Genomic DNA, 18971 nt, shown 5'->3' with positions numbered 1-18971 from the left:
TTAGGTCATGTTAATTTTTGCAGCATATATCTGCCAAGGTGACGATTGCATCATGGTTTATCTTTAGTTCTAATTTGCCTCAATCATTAGGTAACCTGGGATAAATCATTTCCCTTAAGGCTGAACTGAGATATATGGATGTTTTTTCTAAATAGTCTTCTGTTGTAATCCTTAGCAGTTATTCTAATCATTTCAAAAATTTGGTTGTTTTTGTGTTTTCTTCGGAGTAGGTCACAGTATTATATATTGAATTTATTACAGCATTTCCTTTCTTCCAATATAATTAGTAGATTTTAAACAATTTGCCACTGTTTTAAAGCAGGCAATGATCAGTTAATTGTGTACCATATAAAGTGAAAACTGTATATGTAGTATAAAGAATAATGAGAAAATTAATCTTTATAGCCCAGGTAAAAGGTATTTTTGAAGCATTTGTTCAGTATCCTTTTAGAGAGGTTGAGTGCTGCATGGAAAAAGATGGGCCATGAGTTGCAGTACCCTTCTTGAAAATTCCACTTAGTAAAACAATGCTTTACGTGACCCACCCTTCTGGGAGAGCCATTAGTTTTTGAGTTAAACCTTGTGAAGAGCCTACACCTACTGTCATCCTAGGGACTTGGCAAACTATTCCTTTCAACCACACTCAGAACTCTCGCTTAGAGGAGATATGATTCCATCTCATTCAGTTTCCAGTGATGTTTTGACAACTCATAGATCTGGTCTAGGCATGCTCCTGTATCCACCTCCCTTCTCTTTAAGTGGGATATCCACATATAAAAACTCTCTCCCATTAGACCACAGGCTCTTAAGGAAAGGCATCATGTCTCTCCTAACAGACTAAGGTTTCCAAGAGTGAGGATTTAATTTTTCTCCCAAGGAAGAAATTATATTAGTTTTGGTTGGTGAAATCAGTCACAGAATAAGATCTTGGATCCTATTGGTTTAGGTCTCATTCTTTAGTATGAAGTTTCCTCTTAACCAGGGTCCTATCATCCCATTCCTGCACTGTATGGGAAGGCAGAATTGTGGAAGAATTACTCACGCATTCCTCTTTGTTCCTACTTTGCACTTTTCTGTTTTAGCACTTATCATCCTGTTATAGTTATTTAATAGCTTTCATCCTCTATTACAACTGGATACTCTACTTGAGGATAGTGATCTAGTTTTATTCTGTGTAAGTGGCCCACCCTAGAACAATGTCTCCCACTCACTGGGTGATCAGTGAAAAGAGAGCAGATATTTGGATGGCCTGCTTCTATTTGAATCTTTGAAAGAAGATTCAATAGTAAGCATCACATTGTGAGTGCCCTAACTAGTTGGATGACCTAATCTTATGTTTCTTTAGATCTGTAAATGACGTGGTTGGATTAGCTTAGACACTATTAATCAAAGGTCAGTGGGCTCTAGAGGATTTTTGGCCCTTCCACTCCATCCAAAGTTAAAAACCAAAGGACCAGATCTACTTGGAGAGATCTACCTATACTGCCACTCCAACAACGAACCTGCGGGGACCAAAATTACATTATGCCTATGGTGTCTATCCACTCCCATATCCACTCTCTGGATTGTGGTTGGTGCCTGCCCAGAGCCCCTTATACTTTGCCTTCAAAAGAGAACATGGGGACAGACTCTGATTAACCTTTTCAATGCCCACCCTGTAGCCACTCCTGACCAGTTGGCAGTGGGGTGAGTGCTTCATACATGGAGGAAACTGGCTAGAAAGCTGCACAAATATTAAGAGATTGTCTGGCCCTGGGGTGCTTGGGAATCTAACCACGAATAAGAGTGTTTAACAGAAAGATTCGACGGGCAATGTGACTGACCACAGCGGTGTAGAGGGATGCAAAGGGCTGAGTAGACCAGAAAACCGACACAGAAATGGACTTGGTGTATCTGGTGAACGTGGTAACGAACCCTCAACTTGCTCCCGAAGCTACCTTGCACCAGGCTAGGGAGATCCATCCTCCCGCCACCACCCCGCAGCGGCCTCTACGGATTCCCAGGAGGCTGAGCGGCAAAGAAGTCCGGACGTCCGGGCGTTTCCCACAGCTGGTGGCTCTGAAATAGCCTTCTGGAATAAAACTTGGGTCGGGAAGGAGGCGAAATGGAAAGTGGTGTTAAGTCGTCGGGGAGAATTCGTAGCGCCAAAAGGAGAGCCGTCTGGGAGACCCGAGTCCCGGCCGGGATCCAGAGAAAAGCCCCTCGAGCGGTTCCCCTCGAGGCGGCCGCCTTCGGCAACCTCCGGGGGAGTTTCGGCTCTTTCCGGCAGTTCCAGCTCGGGCCCTCTACTCCCAGCGCGCGCTGTCCCCCCCACCCCACGCCGCCCAGCTCTTTCTGGGACTAGCCATTCTGCGCGCGGCTCCGAGCTCGTGTCCCACACCCCTCCCGACTCCCATCTAGTTTGTTCCCCAACCCACTCTTCCAATCCCTTCTCTGCATCGTTCTTCCCGATTCTCGGCGACGCCCGAGCTTCCTCAACTCGGGCGCGCGATCCACAGGGCGGTGTGAGGCGCGAGGGACCCGGTAGCGGGAGGAGCTATAACCCGACGGACAGGCGGCCACCTCTCGCCTCGCGCCTTTCCGTGCGCGGGTCGTCGGCTCGCGGGGGCGCCTCGCGCCCGGGCCTCACTCGCGGGCCAGTTGGCTGCAACGGCCTCGAGCTCGGCGCGCCGGGTTCGCGCTGGCGCGAGCACGCGCCTTGTGCGCTGGCTAGCGGGCGCGCACGCGCCCGAGCGGACTGCGGGGCGGGGCGAAGAGCTCGAGCCACGGCGAGGTCGGTGTGGATCGGCTGGCACTCCGGCCCCCAGCCGCGGCTGCGATTCCCAGCCCGCCGCCCGGCCGAGAAGGGAAGCTGAGAAAGGGGCGGTGGGGGCGGGGCGGCGTCCGGCTCCGGGAGAGCTGGGGGAGGAGCGCGACGGCTGCAGCTCTAGAAGAGGAGGAGGCGGCGGCGGGGGAGCTCCTTTCCTCTTCTCAGACCCCAGAGCGTCCGGGACGCAGAGCCGGAACCGGGGAACGCGGCGACTGTGGGGGCCCGGGATAGGTGAGGCTCTGGGAGCTGGTGGAGGGGTGGAGGAGGGATGAAGCGGGGCACTGAGGTGCAGAGAGCGGGCTTGAGGGAAGGCACACGGGGAGGGAGCAGTTGTTGGGGGTTGGGGTACCGAGAGGAGGGGACGTGAACCCTTTGAGACCTGAAGTGCCCAGATGGTGAAAGGTTTCTGGGGTCAGTGGGGCGGGCCGAAGCACACGGTTCCTAGTTGAGGGGTTTCCAGAGGCATAGGCCGGGGAAACAATGGAGTGAGGGGGGACTCTGATGTGAGCGTGTGTGGGGTACTGGGTTTTAAGAAACAACGAGAGGTCGAAAGGAATGAAAGAATCGATCATTTGGTATGAGAAGTACAAAGAACTGGAAATCATCGGAAATGCGTAAGGTCATCTGCGTGGGTGTTGAGGTCCTTAGGATTTGGGGGGCAAAGTGGGATTTGAAAATAAGAAAGAGGAGGGCATTTTTGGAATTGGGGGCGGGGGGCTGGAAACGGGACGGAAAATATAGCCAAGAGGGGCAGACACAGAAAATAGATGTGGTTTGGGTTTGAATTAAAGCAGAAGAGTAAGTCCAGTTAGAGAGTATAGGTTAGGTGGACTGGAGTGGCATTTTTCTAATTCATCCAGGATGACTGGGTTCTTTTAGAAGGTGGATTTTTCTCTGGCATGTCCCTCTGCTAAGGAGTACAAGCTGCTCTTTTAATAATTTGGTTATCATTTATAGTTCATTTCATTGATAAAGCGTTCGTGTAATATTTATTTCCCTTCTCTATGTAATTTACCGGCGGTTAATGAAGCAGGAGAGGACAGGTCACTAGAAACAGGCATCTTGCTTTAAGCTTGGTTATTGATAATGCAGAGTTTAGGGTGTTTGGAGGAGAACCAAGAGTTAGTTTGTTCATTGAAAGGTGATGAACAGCCTTGATAAAATCTGAGTTATCTGTACTTTGTTAGAATTATGGTTTCTCACTGAGAAATGATCATGTACCATCTGCTACTGGTTTGATGATTGTGGGAGAGAGTGGTTTTGTCACCAGAAATTCCTGATGCTGATTTCAAATTATCAGGCTATTTTGTACCTTCCAGTTTGAATTCAGGTGATTTGAAAATATTGTGGGGAAGTATTTCAGGGGTTATGTATGATCTTTGCATTTCCTTGATACTTGGATTTCCAGACCAAATTTTGGATGATACTAGATACCAGATTGCATATTTTGAAATTGTAGTTACCATGATGTATTCATAAATAGTCCATATTAAGCCTTTTATTTTGAGGCATTAAGTTTTGCTGACTCATCTAAGATTTCTGGGAATTTTTCAGTTTATATTTCTCAGCTTGGCCTCAGATAGTAGCATTAGGCTATTTTATAAAGGTCCAAAAGGAATGATCTAAATTGTCACTTTTCTTCTGTTATAAAAAGTGAACAAAGCAAGAAGTGAGTGCAGTTTCCTCATTAGTGATAATGAAGTGCTAAGATTGGTTTCCACGTATCTCATTTAATTTAATCCTCATAATCATTTCCTGTTTTATAAATTCAGAGATTAAATAACTTAATAAGGTCACAAAACTAGTAGTGAATAAAACTGAATTCATACCCACTCTGGACACTCCTTTAAGTGTTCCATGTTGTCTGCCTGCTTTTTCCTTCTGATCTTGGTTGTATAAACAGCATGAATTGATTGAAACCTGGGTCTGATACAGTGATCTAGACAAAGATTGAGTTGATGGGCTACATCTGTAGAGTTTATTGAAGGTTTATTGCCCCTGTGATTTAACAAATCTGGGATCCAGATAATAGGCAAAAATGTCCTCTTGCTAAGGATTTGTCCTGTGAGCACACTTAATTTTCTGTTTAGTCTAGTGTACTGCTGAAGTACTGTGCATACGTGGCACTCTTCCTTGTGGAAGTCAAGACAGCCAGTTGTGGAGCCAAAACCAATTAACTCTGGAAAACAATCGAAAACTGCTGAATGCTCAAGTGCCCTCCAAGCACCTGTTGAGTCCACAGTTGGTACTGGCATTATCTCTAAATATAGACAGGATCCTCTTAGAAACCAGGAGTAAAACTACTAGAACCGAGAGACACAGCTGGGGCCTGAGGGAGGAGCCAGAGGTTAATGGCCGAAACATCAGCATAGCCTGTGGAGGCTGATCAGGAGCAGGAAAGGCTACAGATACTAGTGAATTGCAGGAGGTGAGGGAATTTTTATTTGTTGAGCAGTTAGGTATTCTAGGGACTGACTGAACTCAGTGTGTTTTACATATGTTACTTTATTAGATCTTCAAATAATCCTATAAGGTAAGCATTAGCCTCATCTTTTAGATGAGGCTTGGAAAAGGTTAAGTAACTTTGTAATGATGGTGAAAGTTTATATTTTTACTATTATATTGCTACTTGCAGTTTCCATTGTAGAGGCACCATATTAAAACTGGAAAATTAAACTCACTCTTTAGGATCCACTATGCTGCTTTGTTAGAAGTAAAACTGATTGTCTTGCTGCTTACATTGGAGACTGAAAGGTAAAGCTTATATTTTTCTGATTTAAATATTGGGAAGGGGAGCCCATTCATTATTTAACAAATGTCCTATAGAATGTAGTTCACCTTCTAATATATCTTCCTATCATATGCCAGTGATATGATACCGATATATAAATCTGTAGTGTATGACAATGCCATGTCCGTCCCTCCTGTTCTGAGGTCTTGACTTTCAGGCAGGTCATCTAGGCTCGGAGGATGACAGTGAAGCATGCCTATTGCAGACTCTTACCACTTTTCTTGATGTTTTTGCCTCAAAGATTTGATCATCATTCTTGCTTGGTTACTTTAAAAAAATTGTGGTAAGATATATGTAACATCATTTAAACTACTTTTTCAAGTGTACAGTTCAGTGGCATTAAATCCATTCATACTGCTGTGAAACCATCATCACCATCCAACTCCAGAACATTCTTATCATCCCAAACCAAAATTCCTGTTAAAGAATGACTCCTCATTCTTCTTTTTCCCCAGCTCCTGGCAATCACTATTGTACTTTTCTGTCTCTAGGAGTATGATTATTCTAGGTACTGCACATAAGTGGAAGTATGTAGTATTTGTCCATTTGTGTCTGGCTTATTTCACTTAGCACGTTGTCTTCAAGGTTCATCAGTGTTTTATCCTTGTCAGAAGTTCATTCCTTTTTAGAACTGAGTAATATTCCATCATATTATGCATATACCACATTTCATTTATTCATTCATCTATAACTGGACACAGGTTGATTCCACCTTTTGGCTATTGTGAGTAATGCTGCTGTGAACATTAGTGTCCAAATACCTGTTCAATATCTGTTCATATGATTATCCTATGTTTAAGTTTTTGTGGCAGTTTGGTTACTTTTTTATATATAATCTTATTTATTTATTTTTTTGGCAGTGCAGGGTCTTCGTTGCTGCATGGGCTTTTCTCTGGTTGCACGGATCAGGGTCTACTCTCTAGTTGCAGTGCTGGGGCTTCTCATTATTTTGGCTTCTTTTGTTGCGGAACACAGGCTCTAGGCATGTGAACTTCAGTAGATGTAGCACCTGGGCTCAGTAGTTGTGGCTCCTGGGCTCAAGATCACAGGCTCAGTAGTTGTGGCCGACGGGCTTTGTTGCTCCGAGGCATATGGGATCATCCCTGACCAGGGATAGAATCGTATTTCCTGCATTGGCAGGTGGATTTTTTACCTTCCCTGAGCATCCAGGGAAGCCCAAGTTTGGTTACTTTTAAATGATGATTTTATTGTTTGTTCACCTGAAGGTAGTCCTTGACCTTGTATTTGAGGGCTGCAGTTTCCTCTACTGACTTTTTATGTCCAGTTTGCAGGACACTTGCACAGGAAATGATTTGTCCAGTTTTTATGGCTCTCTCTTAGCTTCTGTCTAATTATATATATATATCAAGACATCTAGCAAGCACCTTAAAATAGAGTTCAAGTTAGCAATAAAAGTACTTTTGAAAATCTTGTAGGAGCTTTAGTTGATGAAGAAAATAGGAGTTTCTGTTTTAAAGTATGAAATATATCCAGTGTGGAAGAGACCATTTGTTATACACAGATTTTTTCAGTCATACCTATAACTGTGGATGATCATCTTAAGAATCTTATTTGTGTACATATTTGAAAAATCTGGTACTTCCCTGGTGGTCCGATGGCTAAGACTCCACACTCCCAATGCTGGGGACCCAGGTTTGACCCCTGGTCAGGGAACTAGATCCTACATACTGCAGCTAAGAGCTCACATGCCATAACTAAAGATCCCGCATGCTGCAACCTGGTGCAGCCAAAATAAAAATAAATATTGAAAAAGAAAAATGTGTCAGTAGTGTAGATCATCTTCAGTTCACTTTGCTGCCTTTGGTTGAAAAATTTAGGGTGCTTTTTTTTTTTTCAGGATGCTTTTTTCATTTCAGAATATTTTATATGTATGTTGTTGTTCAGTCACTCAGTCATATCCAACTCTTTGCGACCACGTGGACTGCAGCACGCCAGGTTTCCCTGTCCTTCACCATCTCCTAGAGTTTGCTCAAACTCGTGTCCATTGAGTCAGTGATGCCATCTCATCCTCTGTCACCTCCTTCTCCTCCTGCCCTCAGTCTTTCCCAGCATCAGAATCTTTTCCAGTGAGTTGGCTCTTTGCATTAGGTGGCCAAAGTGTTGGAGCTTCAGCATCAGTCCTTCCAGTGAATATTCAGGATTGATTTCCTTTAGGATTGACTGGTTTGATCTTGCTGTCCAAGGGACATGTATGAGCTACTGGTTATTGCTTACCTTTTATATCCTTTATTAATTGAAAAGAGTTTGAGTGCCTACTATATGCTTTAAATATTTCAGGAAGGTAGCTGTAATACAGGAAGTACTGTTTGAGTCGATTTTCTCTCCCTCCCTTTATATATTTGAGAGAGAGAGAGTTGTCACATAGTACCAGATATAGTAGATTGAAATAGCTGCAGGCTGACAGTGAACTGTTTCTTAGGATGGGTCTAACCTCCAATTTCATTTTTTCTAATTGTCACAAGGAGGTTAATTATGCCTGCATCTTGATTCTTGAGATTATTGGATTACAAAGGGACTTCAGGCTTACATGCCATTTTCTGGGAGCCTCTTTCGGAATCTTAGTGAGTTTATACTTACCTTGGATGTGGTGTGTTGGTTCTGAAATATCTCCAAAAGATTTTAAAGTTTTGGATATTAACTTTAAATATCCAAACACTTTATCTTTAGGTTGCTGGATATAAGGATTGGCCAGAGGCCAGCATTTACTCTTCATGTTTAGATTTACCATGGTGGCTGATTGTGGTGGGTTGCTGAAATATACATGTATCTTCTGCATTGACTCTGCAGCAGCCCCAGGCCTTAAAATATTCTGTAGGATCTGAGAACATAACCACCAGCTTAAGGCCTCTGCAGTCATTGTCCTCTGACTAATTTGTGGTTAGGAGTTACACAGCAATTCTTACCAGTGCAAACCCTAAATGACAACCTTGGATTGTTGGTTAGGATTTTTTTATATTACTTAATTAGCAAAATGACATGATTACTAGTTGTGGAGTGTGTGTTTGTGTCTGTGTGTTCTTTAGAGTTGGTTAAAGGGTGTTGGGATTGAGGAGAAGGAGGTTTGTGATGAAACCATTATATGATTATAGTTGGGTCATGTTAGATAAGTGAAGATAGCTTTTGTACTTGAAGATGCTGCCGATGATGTTACTTCTTATTGAGCTGTATAAAACTGGAGAGACCTGTTTGTAAAACCTACAGTCTTTCCTCTCTTGAATACGTGTGATCTGTCCAGTAGCAAATGATTTGCTTCTGTTTAAGGTTACCATCAGTAGTAGAGCAATGCCTGTGTGCTCAGTCACTAAGTTGTGTCCAACTGTTTGCAACTCCGTGAACTGCAGCCCACCAGCCCTCTTTCCATGGGGTTTTCCAGGCAAGAATACTGGAGTGGGTAACCATTTCCTCCTCCAGGGGATCTTCCTGACCCAGGGATCGAACCCTCGTCTCCTGCATCGGCAGGCAAGTTCTTTACCACTGAGCCAGCTGGAAAGCCCAGTAGAGCAGTACTTTAAATTATCTACTTAGTCTCTGATTACAACATGCAGTGTGGTCAGCCCACTGCTGGCTCTTCTTGGTGTTTTCTACTGACATTGATTAAAAATGTGCGCTAGTGTGTGGTGGAAGTGACTCTCTCTGACTTTGGTTAATAACCTCTTATATCTTTATATAAAGTAAATTGCCATCATAACCTACCTGCATGTCCTGCACAAGCTTTCAGGATAAGGATCTCATCATTAGAGGCTTCCTCACATTTGATGGGAACAGTGAAGCTTATTTATAACTATGATGGAATGACAGGAAATTAAGGTGTTATAGGACCTCAGTGGTCCTATAAGGTGGTACTGTGGTACAGAACCACCAAAGACTGAGTCAGCCATTTAACTCAGATGCAAACTTGATGATTTGTTATATCTTACCAGTCAGTACACACTCGGTTTCTTGAGAAGACTATCTAATTTCTTTGTTAAGTTGACAGTACTTTAAACAAAGCTTTGTTGGGTAATTATTTTCACCTCTTTCACTATTCAAAGCTTGTATTTTATGGAGGTCTTTTTTTGTTTTTAATTTTTTTGCCATGCCACAAGGCTTTCAGGATCATAGTTCCCTGACCAGGGCTCGAACTCCAGCCCTAGCAGTGAAAGAGCTGAGTCCTGTCTAGTTAACTGCCAAGGAATTCCTTGAAGATCTTTTAAAAGTTGTTTGACATTTGTCATTTGTCTGCCAGCCCATAATGTTACGATGATGCAATAAGTTAGACTACGCAATATTGTTATGTGATGTTATTCTCCTGTTACAGTGAGTGAAGCTTACTCTCTAGTTGCGATGCACGTGCTTCTTGTTGCAGTGGCTTCTCCTGTTGTGGAGCACAGGCTCTAAGGCACGTGAACTTCAGTAGTTGTGGTGCACAGGCTTAGTTGCCCTGTGGCATGTGGAAGCTTCCCAGATCGGGGATCCAACCCATGTCCCCTGCATTGGCAGGCAGATTCTTAACCACTGGACCACCAGGAAAGTCCCTGGCATAAAATTTTATTTGATGGGGAAAAGGGCTATGAAGCTCCTACTTTCTATCAATATTAAGAAAAAAGAGCAGAAATCTGGCTCTGAATCTCTGCTGTTCTGTCTAGTACTCCCTCTGTGGATTTGGTCAAGTAATTTCTCTGAGCCTGTTGTCTGTGTTTCTGAATCTGCACAGGATTGTCAGGACTATTGGATTTTTTTTTTTTTTTCTGAAATGAAATCCACAATGCATAAAATTAACTCTTTTAAAGCATACAATTCAGTGGTATTTAATAAATTCACTGTGTTGTACAATTATCACTGCATATAATTCCAGAACTGTTACATCAACCCCAGAGGAGGCCACATACCCATTATGCAGTCTCTCCTCATTCTTCCCCCCAACCCCCCGCCCCGTCTTTGTTAACCACCAATCTCTGCAAATTTACCTGTTCTGGATATTTCAAGTAAAAGGAATCATGTAATATGTGATTTTTTGTGTCTGGCTTCTTTGATGTAATATAGTGTTTTTGAGGTTCATCCATGTTGTACCGTGTGTCAGTACTTCATTCATTTTTGTAGCTGAATACTATCCCATTGTGTAGATATATCATATTTTGTTTATCCATTTTTCTGTTGATGGGCAGTTGTTTCATTTCTGCCTTTTGACTGTTATGAGTAATGCTGCTTTGAACATTCTTGTACCATTTTTTGTTTGAATCCCTGTTTTCAATTCTTTTGGGTTTATTCCTGAGGGTGGAATTGCTGAATCATGTAGATTTCTTTTTGGGTAACTGCCATACTGTTTTCCACAGTGGCTATACTATTTTACATTCTCACCAACAGTGCACAAGGGTTCCAGTTTCTCTGCATCTTTGCTGATACTTGTTATTTTCCTTTTTTCTTTGATTATAGCCATCTTTGTAGGTATGAAATGGTATTGTGAATTTTATTTGCATTTCCTTACTAATGACTGGTGATGTTTAATATCTTTTCATGCGCTTATTGGTCTTTTGTGTATCTTCTTTGGAGAAATGTCTATTTAAGTCCTTTGCCTGGTTTTAAACTAGATTGTCTTTTTGTTGAGTTATGACTGTTGATTTTTAATAGTTATGTAACGCTTAGATCAGTGAGTGCACATAGTAGGCACTTAATATTATAATTATTTTTGGTACATGTGACCTGAGTTGGAAGGAAATGTTGCATAGCTTTTCCAAATAGGAGTGGACAGGCAAAAAAAAAAACAACCTATCATTTGCTGTCAATAAAAGTTAGACTGTGGTAGTGTTGATAATTTACTTTGGATCGACGCGCCCAAATCAAGAAATTAGGGAGATATGTGCATAAAATCAGTTTATCTTTGGCAGAAATCAGTGTTTCGTTAATGTTTAGTTTGTTCCTAAGAACTTCTTAGTCAACAAAAGAGTCCTAAATGCAGTACTTGGGTGCAATCTCAGAAAAAACAAAATGATCTCAGTTCATTTCCAAGGCAAACCATTCAGCATCACAGTAATTCAAATCTGTGCCCCAACCACTGATGCTGAAGAAGCTGAAATTAAATGGTTCTATGATGACCTACAAGACTTTTTGGAACTAACACCAAAAAAATATATTGTTTTCATCATTAGGTATTGGAATGCAAAAGTAGGAAGTCAGGAGATACTTAGAGTAACAGTCAAGTTTGGCCTTAGAATACAAAATGAAGCAGGGCAAAGGCTTACAGTTTTGTCAAGAGAACACAATGGTCATAGCAGACACACTCTTCCAACAACACAAGAGACGACTCTATACATGGACATTACCAGATGGCCAATACTGAAATCAGATTGATATATCCTTTGCAGCCGAAGAAGGAGAAGCTCTTTGTAGTCAGCAAAAACAAGACCTGAAGCTCATTGTGGCTCAGATCGTCAGCTCCTTTTGCAAAATTCAGGCTTAAATTGAAGAAAGTAGAGAAAACTGTTAGACCATTCAGGTAGTGGCGGTGGTGTTCAGTCACTCAGTCGTGTCCGACTCTTCTAACCGTGGACTGCAGACCATTCAGGTGTGAACTAAATCAAATCCCTTATGATTATACAGTGGAGGTGACAAGTTGATTCAAGGGATTAGATCTGGTAGACAGAGTGCCTGAAGAACTGTGGATGGGAGTTTGTAACATTGTACAGGAGGTGGTGACCAAAACTATCCCCAGGAGAAAGAAATGCAGGAAGGCAAAGTGGTTGTCTGAGAGGGGCTTACAAATAGCTGAGTAAAGAAGAGAAGCTAAAGGCAAAGGAGAAAGGGAAAGATACACCCAACTAAATACAGAGTTCCAGAGAATAGCAAAGAGAGAGAAGAAAGCCTTCTTAAAGGAACCATGCGAATAAATAGAGGAAAACAATAGAATGGGGAAGACTAGAGATCTCTTCAAGAAAATTGGAGATACCAAGGGAACATTTCGTGCAAAGATGAGCAAAATAAAAGATAGAAACAGCAAGGACCTAGCAGAAGCAGGAAAGATTAAGAAGACATGGCAAGAATACACAGAAGAACTATGGTCTTAATGGTCTGGAGAACCATGATGGTGTGGTCACTCACCTAGAACCAGACATCCTGGAGTGTGAAGTCAAGTGAGCCTTAGGAAGCATCACTGTGAACAGAGCTAGTGTAGGTGATGGAATTCCAGTTGAGCTATTTCAAATCTTAAAAGATGATGCTGTTAAAGTGCTGCGCTCATTATGCCAGCAAATATGAACTCAGCAGTGGCCACAGTACTGGGAAAGGTCAGTTTTCATTCCAGTCCCAAAGAAAGGCAATGCCAAAGAATGTTCAAACTACCATACAGTTGTGCTCATTGCACATGCTAGCAAGGTAATACTCAAAATCCTTCAAGCTAGGCTTCAATAGTATGTGAACCAAGAACTTCCAGATGTTCAAGCTGGATTTAGAAAAGGCAGAAGAACCAGAGATCAAATTGCCAACATCTACTGGATCATAGAAAAGGCAAGGGAATTCCAAAAAAAAAAATCTGCTTCTGACTACACTGAAGCTTTTGACTGTAGATCATAACAAACTGAAAAATTCTTAAAAGAGATGGGAATACCAGAGCACCTTATTTGTGTCCTCAGAAACCTGCATGTAGAACAAGAAGCAACAGTTAGAACCAAAGATGGAACAATGGATTGGTTCAGAATTGAGAAAGGAGTACAAGGTAGTATATTGTCCCACCTATTTTCACCCCGCCTATTTAATTTATATGCAGAACTCTCGCATGCGTGCTAAGTCACTTCAGTTGTGTCCCAACTCTTTGCAACCTATGGACTGTAGCTCACCAGGCTCCCCTGTCCATGGGATTCTGTAGGCAAGAATACTGGAGTGGGTTGCCATGCCCTCCTGGGGATCTTCCTAACCCAGAGATTGAACCTGTGTTTCTTACATCCTTTGCATTGTAAGGCGAGTTCTTTACTACTAGTGCCACCTGGGAAGCCCATATGCAGAGTACATCATGCAAAATGCCAGGCTAAAAGACTCACAAGCTGGAATCAAGATTACCAGGAGAAATGTCAATAATCTCAGATATGCAGATATGCACTCTTACGGCAGAAAGCAAAGAGGAACTAAAGAGCCTCTTGATGAAGATGAAAGAGAGTGAAAAGCTGGCTTAAAATTCAACATTTAAAATACTAAGATCGTGGCATCCAGTCCCATCACTTCATGTAAATAGCTGGGGGAAAAGTAGAAGCAGTGACAGATTTTATTTTTGGGGGCTCCAAAATCACTGCAGATGGTGACTGCAGCCACAAAATTAAAAGATGCTTGCTCCTTGGAAGAAAAGCTATGACAAACCTAGCCAGCATATTAAAAAGCAGAAACATCACTTTGTGAACAAAGGTCTGTGTAGTCAAAGCTATGTTTTCTCCAGTAGTCATGTAGGGATGTGAGAGTTGGATCATAAAGAAGAATTGGACCAGTGCCGAAGAATTGATGCTTTTGGATTGTGGTGCTGCGGAAGACTCTTGAGAGTCCCTTGGACAGCAAGGAGATCAAACCAGTCAATCCTAGAAGAAATCAATCCTTAGTATTCATTAGAAAGACTGATGCTGAAGCTCCAGTACTTTGGCCACCTGATGCGAAAAATCGACTCATTCGAAAAGACCCTGATGCTGGAAAGATTAAGGGCAAGAGGAAGAGAATGACAGAGGATGAGATGGTTGGATGGCATCACTGACTCATGGACATGAGTTTGAGCAAACTCTGGGAGATAGTGAAGTGATCAGGAAGCCTGGTGTGCCTTAGTCCATGGGGTTGCAGAGTGGGGCAAGACTTGGTGACTGAACAGCAACAATTAATATAAAGCTTTGGGCTTCCCAGGTAGATCAGTGGTAAAGAACCTGCCTGCCAATGCAGGAGATGCCAGAGACATGGGTTTGATCTCTGAGTTGGGAAGATCTGTAGTAGGAAAAGGCAACCCGCTACAGTATTCTTCCCTGAGAAATTCCATGGACAGTGTAGTCTGGTGGGCTATAGTCCAAGGGGCTGCAAAGAGTTGGATACGACTGAGTGACTAAACACACACAGACATAAAGCATAAATGTCATCTAGTTACAGGGTGTTAGTTGTTCATTCCTGTCTGATTCTTTGAGACCCCATGGACTGTATGTAGCCCATCAACCTCTTCTGCCCCTCTGTCCATGGAGTTCTCCAAGCAAGAATTCTGAAGTGGGTAGCCATTCCTTTTTCCAGGGGATCTTACCAACCCCAGGATCCAACCCTTGTCTCTTGAGTCTCCTGCATTGGTAGGAGGATTCTTTATTGTTGAGCGACCGGGTAAGTTATAGCTCAGATTTAGATAATTCTTCTTCATTCTACCCTTTATAAGACATTTGTTATAAATGCTGTAATCAAAATTTTTTGGAAACTGGGTCAGGGTATCTTACCTTTTATACTGAGTGGTATGCAGTTGGTGTATCATTGTTTTTATGCATATTGCCGCTTGGCTTTATGGGGTGGTCAAAAGAAGAAGATAGATAGAATAGGAGATAAAAATAATTATTAATTTAGAATCTTACCCTGTGGTTGGTATATCCATCTAGAACCGATGAATGTATTTGCCAGGTTTGTGGATAGATGTACTCATTTCATTATATCATGATGTGGAGTAGGGGTAGTTGCTTTAGGCAGAACATACTGTGTGTAAGTCAAAACTTGATTATTTTCTTGAAAAAGGCAAAAGAGTGTACACTTTCAGGAAGTGGCGATTATTCAAATCCGTCCTATAGTCCCATGCTTTATTCTTTAGGCCTCATCTCTGAACCCTCCTATCTTTTGTGATGCCTCTGTGTCTTGGCCCATTACCTGAATTCCCCTGAATTCTGCCTGGAATGCCTTGTAGTAAGTCTGTTGGGAGGAACTCTTGCCTTTCTGAAGTCTTTTAGGCAAATCAAACACTTTTCTGTTGGGCTTTTAAATCTGTAACGTACTTTCAGAATAGCACTTTTATCATGTGTGCTGTGCTTAGTCAGTGATACCCAACTCTCTGTGACCCCATGGACTGGAACCTGCTAGGCTCCTCTGTCCATAGGGATTCTCCAGGCAAGAATACTGGAGTGGGTTGCCATGCCCTCTTTGAGAGGATCTTCTTGACCCAGGGATCGAACCCAAGTCTCCCACCTTGCAGGCAGATTCTTTACCGTCTGGGCCACCAGGGAAGCCCTGTACTTACAAAATGCACATTAAATTTTAAAAAATCAGTGCATCCACATGGTAAAATCAGTGCATGCACAAAATTAAAGAGTTCAGAAGTAAATGGCAAAAATAGTTTTTCCAGTTCTCTTCCCTGAAGAAAGCTGTGGGTAGTACTTCCTGGAAGTTTGTCCTTCCAGGGTTATTCTTTGCTGATATAAGAATTTTTATAGTGTGTGAAAGGCTCACTTTTTCCTTATTTTTTACTGCAAAGTAATTTATAAATATTGAAAAATTCACGCACTATAGAAATATGTAGAGTGAAAGAGTTCCTTTACCTTGATCCTTAATCCTTGTCCTTCCCAGTAATAACTCTCCTCCACAGTAACATTCCTCTCTCCAGAGTTAATCCTGTTATTACCCTAGTGTGAACCCTTTCAGATTATTCCGCTTATATTTACATACATCTATAAAATATTTTTTGTATGGTTATTTTATGATATTTTATATACTATTCAATATCTTCCTCTTAACATGTTTTGGAGATTTTTTTTCACATCAGTATGTACAGATCCATTTTATTCTTTTAACCTCTGCATGATGTTCATTCCATAATATACATATGCTGTTTTTTTTTAACCATTTCCCAATTGATGGAAATATATGTATACCTATAGCTATCTCTGGAGGTATATAGATACCTGTATGCATCTATCTGTTGTAGTTTCTAACAGCGCTTCAGTGAATACTTTAAAAAAAAAAAAAGTATTTATTTGACTGCGTCAGGTCCTAGTTGCAGCACACGGGGATCTTTCATTGTGGTGCTGGGGCTTCTCTCTAGATGTGCCGCAGGCTCCAGAGCAAGTGGACTCAGTAATTGTGGCATGCGGGCTTAGTTGCCCCACAGCATGTGGGATCTTAGGTCCCTGACTAGGGATTGAAACATGTCCCTTGCATTGGAAAACAGATTCTTAATACTGGACCACCAGAGAAGTCACAGCGAGTACTTTTTTTTTTTAACAGGCCTCTTGTGGGACATATATGAGTGTTTTTCTAGGTTCTAGAAGTGGATTGCTAAGTAAAAGGGTATATTATTCTAAAAGCCTTGGTGGTGGTGGTGTTCAGTCACTCAGTCACATCCGACTCTTTGTGACCCCATGGACTGCAGCACTCCAGGCTTCCCTGTCTTTCACCATCTCCCAGAGCTTGCTCAAACTCATGTCCATTGAGTCAGTGATGCCATCCAACCATCTTGTCCTCTGTCGTCCCCTTCTGCTCTTTCCTCAGTCTTTTGCAGCATCAGGGTCTTTTGCAATGAGTCGGCTCTTTCCATCAGGTGGACAAAATATTGGAGCTTTAGCTTCATTAGCCTTTCTAATGAATACTCAGGATTGATTTCCTTTCGAATTGACTGGTTTGATCTTGCAGTCCGGTGGACTCTCAGGAGTCTTCTTCAACATCACAGTTCAAAAGCATCAATTCTTCAGTGCTCAGCTTTCTTTATAGTCCAACTCTAACATCCATAAATGACTACTGGAAAAACCATAACTTTGACTAGATGGATCTTTGTTGGCAAAGTAATGTCTCAGCTTTTTTTTTTTTTTTAATAATTAAAAAAATTTATTTATTTTTGGCTGTGCTGGGACTTTGTTGTTACTCGGGCTTTTCTCTAGTTGCAGAGAGCAGGAGCTACTCTCTAGTTGCAGTGTGACGGCTTCTCATTGCAGTGGTTTCTCTTGCAGAGCACAGGCTCTAGGGTGCATGGGCTTCAGTAGTTGTGGCTCCTGGGCTCTAGAGCAGAGGCTCAGTAGTTGTGGCGCGCAGGCTTAGCTGCTCTGCGGCATGTGGGATCTTCCCAGATCAGGAATTGAACCCGTGTCTCCTGCAGTGGTAGACGGATTCTTTCCCACTGAGCCATGAGGGAAGCCCTGTCTCAGCTTTTTAATACACTAAGTTGGTCATAGCTTTTTTTCCAAGAAACAAGTGTCTTTTGATTTTGTGGCCGCAGTCATCATCTGCAGTGATTTTGGAGCCCAAGAAAATAAAGTCTGTCACTGTTTCCATTGTTTCCCAGCTATTTGCCATGAAATGATGGGACCGGATGCCATGATCTTAGTTTTCTGAATGGTGAGTTTTAAGCCAGCTTTTTCACCTCTTTCATCTTCATCAAGAGGCTCTTTAGTTCCTCTTTGCTTTCTGCCATAAGGGTGGTGTCATCTGCATATCTGAGGTTACTGATATTTCTCCCAGCAGTCTTGATTCCAGCTGGTGCTTCATCCAGCCTGGCATTTCTCATGATGTACTCTTACGCAGAGAAATGCCGGGCTGGATGAAGCACAAGCTAAAATCAAGATTGCCGGGAGAAATATCAGTAACCTCAGATACGGAGATGACACCACCCTTATGGCAGAAAGCAAAGAGGAACTAAAGAGCCTCTTGAAAGTGAAAGAGGAGAGTGAAAAAGCTGTCTTAAAACTCACCATTCAGAAAACTAAGATCATGGCATCCGGTCCCATCACTTCAGGGAAAATAGCTGGGGAAACAACGGAAACAGTGATAGACTTTATTTTCTTGGGCTCCAAAATCACTGCAGATGATGACTGTGGCCACAAAATTAAAAGACACTTGTTTCTTGGAAGAAAAGCTATGACCAACTTAGACAGTGTATTAAAAAGCAGAGCCATTACTTGGCCAACAAAGGTCCGTCTAGTCAAAGCTATGGTTTTTCCAGTAGTCCTGTATGGATGTGGGAGTTGGACTATACAGAAAGCTGAGTGCCGAAGAATTGATTCTTTTGAATTGTGGTGTTGGAGAAGACTCTTGAGAGTCCCTTGGACTGCAAGGAGATCCAACTTGTCAATTCTAAAGGAAACCGATCCTGAATATTCACTAGGAGGACTGATGCTGAAGCTGAAACTCCAATACTTTGGCCACTTGATGCGAAGAACTGACTCACTGGAAAAGACCCTGATGCTGAGAAAGACTGAAGGGAGGAGGAGGAGAAGGGGACGACAGAAGTTGACATGGTTGGGTGGCTTCACTGACTCAATGGACGTGAGTTTAAGCAAGCTCTGGGAGTTGGTTATGGACAGGGAAGCCTGGTGTGCTGCAGTCCATAGGGTCGCAAAGAGTTGGACACGACTGAGCAACTGAACTGAACTCTGCATATAAGTTAAATAAGCAGGGTGACAG

General features: G+C 42.3%; 1 protein-coding gene across 5 annotated transcripts in view; it reads left to right on the top strand.

Annotated features, from left to right (window-relative positions):
* The window catches only part of SPATS2 (spermatogenesis associated serine rich 2), a 168901-nt gene that overhangs the window by 13992 nt on the left and 135938 nt on the right, over positions 1–18971 (top strand). For 3 of the 5 annotated variants that reach the window (XM_061128477.1, XM_061128442.1, XM_061128468.1), the window contains exons 1-2: positions 2911–3040; positions 5498–5563. The exons of 1 other annotated variant lie outside the window; for it this stretch is intronic. The gene's annotated coding sequence lies outside the window, so the exon portion shown is untranslated. Of the gene's footprint in view, positions 1–2900; positions 3041–5497; positions 5564–18971 lie in introns of those variants that run through there. One more of the 5 variants, XM_061128451.1, reaches the window with a different exon arrangement.

This window comes from Dama dama, chromosome 3 (genome assembly GCF_033118175.1).
Source record: "Dama dama isolate Ldn47 chromosome 3, ASM3311817v1, whole genome shotgun sequence".
NCBI classification, from domain to species: Eukaryota; Metazoa; Chordata; class Mammalia; order Artiodactyla; family Cervidae; genus Dama; species Dama dama.
This window is presented reverse-complemented; position numbering and strand designations above follow the sequence as displayed.